At 45.6% G+C, this 11,354-nt stretch overlaps 1 pseudogene across 1 annotated transcript; it reads left to right on the top strand.

The window, feature by feature from the left end:
- The first annotated feature begins 3,819 nt into the window (after positions 1 to 3,819).
- LOC308491597 (large ribosomal subunit protein uL4-like) lies at positions 3,820 to 4,708 on the top strand (annotated as a pseudogene). Its single transcript has one exon. The product of its transcript is annotated as a large ribosomal subunit protein uL4-like (transcript).
- Positions 4,709 to 11,354: the final 6,646 nt, after the last annotated feature.

The raw sequence follows: 11,354 nt of genomic DNA, 5'->3' as shown, positions 1-11,354 counted from the left end.
ACAGATTAGAGAACCGGTGGTGGGTAACAAGGAGTCCGGGGGCTCGAGGACGGTGGAGGTTGGGAAGGGTCATGTCCCTGGATACCAGGCCCAGACTGGCCCCACAACCATCCCTGTATTTCTACACGAGTGTTGCAAGATGAGGAGAAGCTGCTGAAATGCCTTGGCTCTAGGCACCATATTTCCTTTTAATCACCCCAGAGAATTCTGGAGGCTGAAGAGGACTCCAATGGGAAGCCCTGAGGCCATTGCAACCTGGAGCTGTCTGAAGGAGTCGCTGAGATGAATGAGGCTCTCTCAGCAGCCCACTGAGGACAGACTCCCAATTCACCCACGTCGGCCAACGCAATCACCACCATCGACACACTGTTCTGTGCCCCGAGAGGCCCAATCCCAAGGGCAGCTTCCTTTGGGTCCCTCACTTACTGGCTTGGTGGGAGCCCAGCTTGCTCCGGGGTAGCCTCGTCTACTCAGGGAGGCTCTACCCCACCTCTCGACTGCAATGTTAGAAAGGACAAAGCATCTGCTCCGGATTGACCCCTGACCTCCAAATGACACTTGTCACGTTCTCGCAGTGGTTCTCAGGGAACCTCCTCACATATGTGCGGGCAGGGGAAGAAAATACACAGCACCTGTCAATGAAATTCCTGCTCTAGGTTTTGCCCTCTTCCTCACCTACCTGCCTCTTTTATACTCTCAAAGCTGCAAGGGGACCAGGTGTTTGGATCCCCATTTAGCATGTTCTGCATGGCTGATCTAGCACCTCCCTTTAGAAATGGGGGCTCTTAACAGCCCTGCGCTCTCAGCTCTGCAGGTCCTTATGAGCAAGATAAACAGAATATTAGAAAGTCAAGAATGCTATACAACCCTCATCTTCACCCCTCGCTCTATCTCCCTTCCTTCCTTCGTTCCTTCCTTCGTTCCTTCCTTCGTTCTTTCCTTCCTTCCTTCCTTCCTTCCTTCCTTCCTTCCTTCCTTCCTTCACAAATCTGCATATAGTGGATAAAGTCCACCATTTGCACACATTGTACACACACACACACACACACACACACACACGTAGCTGAAAACAGAGTGTAAGAGGCCTGGGTAGTAGAGGTGCTATCTCCACAAATATCATCTGGACCCAAAATATCCTGTCACCAGTCACCCTTTTCAAACATTTGGCCCACACACGGTGAAGTTTTGCAGGCCTGGAGTCCATTCGGCTCCCTGCTAGTTGTACTATACCTAGTTTCCCCAAAAATAAGACCGAGCCAGACAATTAGCTCTAATGCGTCTTTTGGAGCAAAAATTAATATAAGACCCAGTATTACTTTAATAGAAGACCCAGTCTTATATAATATAATATGATGTGATGTGATGTAATAAGATATAATATAATTGATATGATATGATATGATATGATATGACATGACATAATATAATATAATATCTGGTCTTATATTAATTTTTGCTCCAAAAGACGCATTAGAGCTGCTTGTCGAGCTAAGTCTTATTTTCGGGAAAACACGGTAGGTGTTCACTTTACTGTGGGGGGGCAGTCTGATTCCTTCATTTCTAATCTCCTAGGGACACCTCATTATACTCCCCCAGTAAAATCATTCCAAAAGGAGTGTCGGGCCATGACCCCTGTGCCTGGGGACCCCCTAAGGGTCATCACTGGGTCAAAGCCATGTCATTGAGTGTTGGCATCATCTGAGCCAATAACCAGGCCAGACTGGATATTCTCAATGGATGCCTCTCCCTTGTCTGCAATGCATGGCTCACGGTTCACAAAGCCCTTCCACACACCCCACTTTATCTCACTCTCGTGCAGACCTCTGCGACAAGAGAATATTATCAGCCTCTGGGAAAGCTGAAATGCTCATTTCAAGCCTGCTGATGTTCTTAATAAACCAAACTGAAAACAATGGACGTAACCCTAATTACATTACTCCCTTTCCCCATTTTCCCCCCGCTGCAAACTTACCTATACTGACACCCATTGATTCCTGTCCTCCCTCCTGGGCTCTGGACCCCACCCCCTCCTCACTGGCCCGGGAAAACCCATCTACCATTTATTCCCTCTCAACTAGTAGCTTCTGTCTCTTTCTCTTCTGGATCTACCCAGTCACCTACGGCTCATTTTTTAGAATGATGCAAAGTTAAACCTGTAGATGGAAAATAGAAGGAGGGAAGAGGCAAAGAAAGAAGGAAAAGAAACAAGGAAGGAAGCGGGGAAAGAGGTGGGAGAGATGGGCTCTTTCCCCACAAGAAATAAACCCACTTGCACTTCTTCTGACTCGACACTCTGCCAGCTAGTGCTTTAATCTCCTCTTCACAGCCAGACATTTTGGGGAAAACGTCTATATTTGTCTCTACTTCTTCACCTCCTATTTATTTCTCAACTGGCTGCAATATGCCTTCTGTACCCTCCTCTCCACTAAAGCTGATCTAAGTTCCTGAGGGAATATCTAATTGCAAAATCTAAGAGACTGAAAAAAAAAAAATTGTTTCCCATGAAAATGACCCCATCATCCTCTGCTTGAGCCTCTCCTTTTCCCTGGCCTCTGTGACCCTACCTTTGGTTCAGATGCATGCCCCTTCTCCATCTCCTTTGCTTTTCCCCCCGACATTAACCCTTAAGTGGCAGGGCCACTTCCTAAGCCTCCTTCATTCCTTACTCTGCTCACTCCCCCAGAGACATGACATTCAAATCTACAATTCCAGCCCCCACTGTCAGCCCCCACTGATGACTGCCCAAACCATGTCACAACAATAACAACAACTATTTTCTAACAGACGCTACGTGCCAGCGCTGCGGCAGTCCACAAGTGCTCTGAAACAGGTACCATTACCAGCCATATTTCATCGCTGTGCGAACCCACAGTCGCATGGATAGCAAAAGGCTGTTTTTAAAGTCCACCCTCATTACCACTTCTGGTCCAGCAAGATGATACACTAACAAGAGCTGCTGGCTCCCTCCCCCAAATCTGATCCTGGAGAAAATATGAGGGTCATAAGGAAGTTAATAAATCTGAGGAAATCATACCCAAACTGTGAGGAATCCCCCTGGAAAGCCAGAAGACAGCCAGTCCCAATGAAGGTGGGAAGTCGTAGCCTAGGAAAGAAGAGGCAGCCAAGTGCCAACCAGGTGACAGATTCTGAAGGAATCCGAGAGCCCCTCTTTTCTCTTCCTCACATCTCCATGGAGCCAGGGGTAGAAACGCCTGCCAGCCAGCACTTTGGGGCAGAACAGCAGTGTGAGGACAGAGAGAACAGCAGGTGCAGACAGACTGGCTCAGGACACTCCTCCCTGCTCCATATCCTGAGGATGAGGGGATTTCGGAAAAAGAAGACGGCTCTTGGAAAGGGCCCAAGGGTTAGGGAGAGCCAGGCCCTTCAAGGACAGGGAGATAAGCAGTGCTGGGTTCCAGATTGTAAGGCCGGAGCACACACACTGAGGTGTGCACCTCCACACATACTCACATCTCAAACTGCTCAGAACACAAGCCAGGGCCAGGCCTTTCAGCACTTGCCCTAGACACACTTTTTCAGCCAAGACGGAGAGCCCCCCAAGGGAAGGTCATTGTGTATGAGCTCGCAAGGTAAATAACTGAGGAGAAAACACCATGGAGAAAGGTCAAAAGGATGGACCGTGGATATCAGATAAAGCAAAACTGATGGGCCAGAACAGACAACAATTCAAATAGCAGAAAAACTCGGGCAGTGGGGACTCATTGTCCTGATCAGGGTGTCTTTGGCAATATGTGTGGTGGGGCCTGCACGGTTGCACAAACAAAACCTGGCATTGTTGGCACTGCAACACAGAAGGACATGCCCATCTGCTCTGCCCCGGCTGCCTCGGCCATCCCAGTGCTGGTCATGTCTAAAGGGCATCATACTGAGGAAGTTCCTGAACTACCTTTGATGGCTGAAGATAAAGTTGAAGGCTACAAGAAGACCAAAGAGGCTCTTTTGCCTCTTAAGAAGCTTAAGGCCTGAAATTATATCAAAAAAGATCTGTGCCTCTCAGGAATGAGAAATGGCCAGGGCAAAATGAGAAACCATCATCTCATCCAGCACCTTGCATCATTTTTAGTGAGGACAATGACATCATCAGAGCCTTCAGAAACATCCCTGGCATTACGCTGCTTAATGCAACTTGCTCCCGGTGGGGAGGTGGGCCATTTGTGCCTTGGGACTCAGAGTGCTTTCTGCAAGTTGGGTGGTCTGGATGGCACTTGGCGTAAAGCTGCCTCCCTCAAGAGTAACTAACTACAGCCTTCCCATGTACAAGATGCTCAACACAGACCTGAGCAGAATCTTGAAAAGTCCAGAGATTCAAAGAGCCTTCCGAGCATCACGCTAGAAGATTCATCACAGAGTCCTGAAGAAGAACCCACTGAAAAACCTGAGAATCATTTGGGTTGAAGCTAAACCCACATGCAAAGATCATGTGCTAGAACCCCATTCTTCGCCAGGCCAAGAACCACCAGCTTCAGGGGATAAAGCAACCGCAGCAGCGCTAGAAGCCAAATCAGATGAGAAGGGGGTTCCAGGCAAGAAGCCAGCAATAGGGAAGAAAGGTAAAAGGGCTGTTGGTGTTACGAAGCAGAAGAAGCCTTTGGTAGGACGAAAGGCTGCAGCGACCGAGAAACCAGCAGCTGAGAAGAAGCCCGCAGAAAAGAAACCCACCACGGAAGAAAAGAAGCCTGTGGCATAAACTTAAATTTGTTCATTCTGCAAAGGTTAAATCACTATGGACAGCTAATTTTCAATAAAAGCCTGATCAAAGAGACAGTGAGAGAAACATGAGAAAAAAAGATTTTATGAAGTGATAGATATGAATAGTTCAGAATATCAAAATCAAGGAGAAAATGCAAATGCTTCCAAAGAAGAACAGATCATCTGTTAAATCAGATAATGGAGTTTTGAAAACATTTATTCAATTAATATATATATATATATATTGAATAAATATATGATTTATATAGAGAGAGCACCAATTATAAAGCACTGCTTGATTTTCATACATGAACACATTCGTATAACTAACTCCCATATAAGAAAAAGAGAACATTAGCACTGCCCAACAAGTCTTCTTGGTCCTCACCAGTCAACATTTGCTCCCGAAGACAACACTATCTTGACGAGTAACACCAGAGCTAGTTTTTTCTGTTTTTAAATTTTGTAAATAGAAGCACACTGTTCTACCCCTTTCTATCTGGCTTCTTGTTCAACATCACGTCTGTGGGATTCTCCATGTGGTGGCACCCATGTAGCAATCATTCCTTTATTTACATTGAAATACAGAGCAGTTTCTCGACTTCTATTGATATTTTGGGCCAGGTAATTCATTGGTATGGGGAGTCTGTCCCATGCATTGCAGGAGGCCTAAAAGCATCCCCAGTCTCTACCCACTAGATACCAGTAGCAATCCTCTCCCTCCAACCCCAACAATTATGACAACTGAAAAATATCACCCAACATTGCCAAACATCTCCTGGGAGGCAACATCGCCTCTAGTTAGAACCACTGCTGTATAGTCTTCCATTATACGAACAGATCAGGTTATTTATCTGTTCTGCTGTTGATGGACATTTAGGTTGTTTCCAACTTGGAACCATTAGGAATACCACTATGAAGAGAATATTTTCAAAAGTTTTAAAGGAAAAGAACACCATAACCAGAATTTTAATCTATATAAAACATCTCAGTTTTAACATTCAAAGATCCTCTTTGAAAATACTTTCTTTTAAAAAAGATTTTATTGGGGAAGGGGAACAGGACTTTTTTGGGGAACAGTGTGTACTTCCAGGACTTTTTTCCAAGTCAAGTTGTTGTCCTTTCAATCTTAGTTGTGGAGGGTGCAGCTCAGCTCCAGGTCCAGTTGCCGTTGCTAGTTTTAAGGGCCACAGCCCACCATCCCTTGCGGGAGTCGAACCCGCAACCTTGTGGTTGAGAGGACACGCTCCAACCAACTGAGCCATCCGGGAGCTCAGCGGCAGCTCAGCTCAAGGTGCCGTGTTCAATCTTAGTTGCAGGGGGTGGAGCCCACCATCCCTTGTGGGACTCGAGGAGTTGAACCGGTAACCTTGTGGTTGAGAACCCATTGGCCCATGTGGGAATCGAACCGGCAGCCTTCGGAGTTAGGAGCACCGAGCTCTAACCTCCTGAGCCACCGGGCCGACCCCCTGAAAATACTTTTGTAGGTAGTATTCCAGCAAACACAGAAATCCATAGGAATGCTGCAAGCCATCTGTGAAATGAAGGTGAGTAAACAGCATAGCCAAGGACATTGTTACCTAAAATAGGACAAAGAGCTTCCACATTGTGTTAGGCTGAAACAGGCCAACATTGCTACTAATAACAACTGTTAAAAGCTAGATAAATCACAAAAAACTCACATTTTAAAAATGTCATTAAATGAGTCTTAATAAATGTAACAGGACTGAAGTCATACAAAGTGTGTTCTCCAACTTCTAATAGAATTAAATTTGAAATCAGTAACAGAAATCTTAGAATTCATCAAATACCTAGAAATTAAACAACATATCTCTAAATAACCCATAGGTCAAAGAAGAAATCACAAGAGAAATTCGAAAACATCTCGAATGAATGAAAACAAAAACCTAACATATCAAAATTGATGGGATGTAGCTAACACAATCCTTAGAGGAAAATGCATATCTTCAAATATCTATGTCAGAAAAGAAGAAAGGCTTCAATCAATAGCCTAAGCTTCCACCTTAATAAACTGGAAAGAGATCAACAACGCAATAGAAAAAGATACAAAAGATCTCTTTGTAAAAGAAGATAACCGAACATCTAATAAACATATGAAAAAGCACTTATTTTGCTAGTCATTAGGAAAGTGCAAACGAAAACACAATGTAATACAAACCCATCGGAACCAGAAAGGCTGAATTAAAAAGATAGAACAATATCACGTGTGGGTGAGAATGTGGAGCAACTGGAACTCTCATACACTGGTGAGGGGGGGTAAACTGACACACATCTGTACAGCAGTATTGACTAACACTGAAATACACATACCTTACAATCCAGAAGATACATCCCTGATGATATCTTCAACAGGAAGACAGTGATATTAATACGTTTAAGAAATTATTCGGGAATCTATCTACAAATATTTGTCTTGATTAGCTAAAAAATAGAATGCATATATTTCAAACCAACAGAACAAAATTCACTTTAATGGGAATGCCGGAAAGGAAAAAGAGAATAAAAAATAAAGTTTAGTAAACATAAAATAAGATTTCAAGACCCCATATATAGTACTAATTTTAGTTTCGATGAAAGTAAACTCATTGCTCAAAAGACAGACTAATAGGTATTGTTTTCCTCCTTTCTTCCGCCTCCCTCCCCCCCATTCAAGCCGTTGCTTCTCAGTTGTGTTGTGTAGGACACAGCTCCCTGGCTCAGCTGGTATTATGAGCCTTGCGCTTCTCCCGGCTGAGGCAGTCGATCACCAGTTGTCGGCTGAGGCACTTGGTCGCCAGTCATCAGTTGGCCACTCACAGCGGCTCATGGCAGCGCTTGCCAGCAGACAGCCACTCACACTGGCTGCCAGCCACTCACGCTGGCCGGCACACAGCAGCCCGCCGCAGCACACGCCAATCTCTGGTTGCTCACGGCAGCCCAGCTCCAGGGAGAGCTGTTGTTCACAATATAGAGGGTGCAGCTCACTGGCCCATATGGGAATCAAGCCGACGACCTCGGCGTTAGGAGCATGGCGCTCCAACCACCTGAGCCACCGGGCCAGCCCACACAGACACCTTTTATTAGTGAACTATTGGCTTATTTATACATAGTCCAGGTAAATGATATTTTCAAAAATGTTGCATTCAATCACAAACTCTCGAAATATAAAGGAAGCTCAAAGTCAATCTAAATTCGCACCTTCCATTCCTGGCAGTGTCCGTTCAGCCCAATGACGGGCTCTCACTCCCATACTAGGAATTTCCACCTCTTTTCTCCAGCAGTTACTATTGGAAATAACATCCTTACCATGTGTTCCTCTATAACCCCCTCTATGGTCTAGTTCTGTCCCGAGAACACAGCTAAGCAGACCAGACAGGACAAGCTCCCCAGCAACATAACCTCCTGACAGGGATGAACACTGCAGGTCTCCCTAAGAGTTTCCGCGAGGGCATGGCTTCTCGGCCTCTCACCTCCTGGCTCCCTCCTCCCCTCACTCCAGTTCCACAAAGTCAGATCTATTACTCAGGACTCTCTTGATTCCAAGGGCCCCAAACCAAAATCAACTTAACTGAAGAAAAGAAAGAACGGAGGAACTGGGTTCTTTGGCTCAAGGAACCGAAAACCCAAGCCTGACAAGAGGGAGGAATGCAAATACGAGCATGAGGACGTTGTCTCCTTGTCTTCCCTCTGCTGTCAATTCTCTCTAGAGGGTTGAAGCAGAAGAAGCAGGCTTACACCCGCAGAGTTTCACATCCCTGGGGGGAAAGGAGGCCAATAAAAGTACCAAAATTAAGCCTCGTTGGTCCAGTTTTGGATTGTATTACCATCCTTGAACCAATCATTTGGCCAGAGGAATGGAACATGCTGATCGCCAGGCCTGGGTACAGGCTGACCTGGAATAGGGATGGAGAGCAGGAAAAGGTTGGTTTCCCAAAGAAAAAAATAAAGTCGTTACTTTTAGAAGTGAGAATGGAGATTGGACAGGCAGAATCCACAGATGCCTTCCAAACACGCACAGCCAAAAGCGTGGTACCATATGGTCTGACAAGCCCAGTGATGGTGAGATTCTAATTCTTTCTGCCCTGCCCAAAAGAGGAAGGTGGTTTCTGGGGCTCCAGGGAGAACTGGATATGACTTGCATTCAAGTTCGAATGTTTCCTTCTTTCCTCTTCTCACGTCTTCCTTACCCAACCCACAAACGCTATCCAGACGCTCTCCTGTCGAGGAAGCGAAGAAAAAGGAGACACATGTGAGGCCAAGGAACCTGGATTCCTTGGACCTCCCAGAACCTTGACAGGCTGCCAATCCCAAAGACATTCCTTTCAGGAGAAAGGGAAGTGGGGATTGATGGGGTTATTCTGAGGCCTTCAAAAGAACTAATGGAGAAGGAACTGCTTCTAAGTGACCAGTTTACACAACTCACTCCCAGGTTGGCCTTACTTTACGTAGTACAGATGCTTCTGTACAGGTTAATAATTTTTTTAAACATCAAATTGTAGTTTAAATGCACTGTGAGGACAATAATGAAAACTAGCTATCATTTATTAAGTATCCTCTATTCACAGGGCTATTTTAAAACTCTATAGAGCAGGTATTATCTCCATTCCACAGATTAGAAAACCGAGTCTCCGAACCTGCCCAAGGTTCCAAGGGCTGTTAAGTGCCAGCAAGGATTTGAACCCAGGTCTGTCGGCCTCCCAAGCCGACACTGTGTTTTTTATCACACACTCTAAAGAAAAGGACTCCCAAAGCAATGACTTTTATCACGTTATTGATAATGCCTCAGAGTATCAATTATGAGCATGTAGGTTTTTATATCCAAGCTTGTTTATAGTGAAGCGTAACTGGATGATTCTCGTGGTTAATGGGGATAACCAGTATTTAAAACTTTTCGACATTGAGATTATAGCCATCTGTGACTTTGCTCACCCCCTCGGCCATGCTTTTTGCTCTGCCGAGCCTTCCAGGAAGAGTTTAGCATAGCGGTCAAGAGCACCAGCTTCACCACCACACGGCAAGACCCAGATCCAACCACTAGCTTTGAAATGACTTTGAACACATGGCTGATCCTTTTGGGGCCTTAGTTATCCCTTCCACAAACTTAGCAACAGTAAGTAAAGTAAAATCCCGTGTCATAGGATTTTAATGAAGTTCAAACAAAATCATATAAGTATAAGTCTCAGCACCACACCTGGTGTACAGAAAATGTTCAATAAATATTCATGCCAGGCTGTAAGCTCCATGAGGGCAGGGAGTATGTGTGCCTTTGTCACCAATGCAACCCTAGACCGTCGTTCAATGGCGTGTGTATTGTAGACACTCAATAAACATGTGTTAAATGAATGCTTTATTCAAGGAGCTCATTTAATCCTTAACAAATCTATGAAGTGGGGACAGATAGTAAAATAATTTTCAGTAGCATTAAGTGCTAGGAAGAAAAGCAAAGGACAGAGCATAACAGGAAAAAAGTGGAAGAGGATGTGATGTAGAGAGCCAAGAGCTAACTCATGTTAAGGAGAAAGCCAAGTGTAGGTCTGACAGGGAACTGTTATGCTGAATGTTTGTGCCCTTCCAAAAGTCATATATTGAGGCTTTGTCCTCCAGTATGGCTGCATTTGGAGATGGGACCTCTAAGGAAGCAACTAAGGTGAAATGAGGTAATAAGGGTGGGCTCTGACCCAATAGGATTAGTGTCCTCATAAGAAGAGACATCAGGGGCCGGCCAGGTGGCTCAGGCGGTTGGAGCTCCGTGCTCCTAACTCCAAGGCTGCCGGTTCGATTCCCACATGGGCCAGTGGGCTCTCAACCACAAGGTTGCCAGTTGAACTCCTCGAGTCCCGCAAGGGATGGTGGGCTCCGCCCCCTGCAACTAAGATTGAACACGTACCTTGAGCTGAGCTGCCGCTGAGCTCCCGGATGGCTCAGTTGGTTGGAGCGCGTCTTCTCAACCACAAGGTTGCGGGTTCGACTCCCGCAAGGGATGGTGGGCTGTGGCCCTTGCAACTAGCAACGGCAACTGGACCTGGAGCTGAGCTGCACCCTCCACCACTAAGATTGAAAGGATAACTTGACTTGGGAAAAAAAAAAAAGTCCTGGAAGTACACACTGTTCCCCAATAAAGTCCTGTTCCCCTTCCCCAATAACTTAAAAAAAAAAAAAAAAGAAGAGACATCAGAGATCTTGCTCTCCGCACCCCCCTGGGCACAGGCACCTAGGACAGGCCATGTGAGCACACAGAGAGCTGGAGGCCACCTACAAGCCAAGAGAGGAGGCCTAAGAATGAAACCTCCTTTGCCAGCACCTTCATCTTGGACTTCCAGCCTCCAAACTGTGAGATAAACATTTCTGTTGTTTAGGCCACCCAGTCTGTGGTATTTTGTTAGGGTAGCCCAACTTGACTAAGATAGAATATATTCTAGGTAAAGGGAATATAAAGTGCCAAGACCCTGAAGGAACTTGGTGTTCTCAGAACAGCAGGAAACCAGTAGAGGAGCAAGGGAGAATGTGGTAAAACAAAGGGTTAGAGAGCAAGGCCAGTCCTAAGCCATAACCACAGGCTCTGAGGGTAGAACGTCAAGAAAAAGCCCCCACGCCAAATGAAATCACTATCATTATCGCCATCATAATTAACACAAAGAATTGAC

This window comes from Rhinolophus hipposideros (genome assembly GCF_964194185.1).
Source record: "Rhinolophus hipposideros genome assembly, chromosome: 23".
In the NCBI taxonomy this organism is placed as follows: domain Eukaryota; kingdom Metazoa; phylum Chordata; class Mammalia; order Chiroptera; family Rhinolophidae; genus Rhinolophus; species Rhinolophus hipposideros.
Note: the sequence above shows the minus strand (reverse complement) of the source record. Positions and strands in the feature narration are given on the sequence as shown.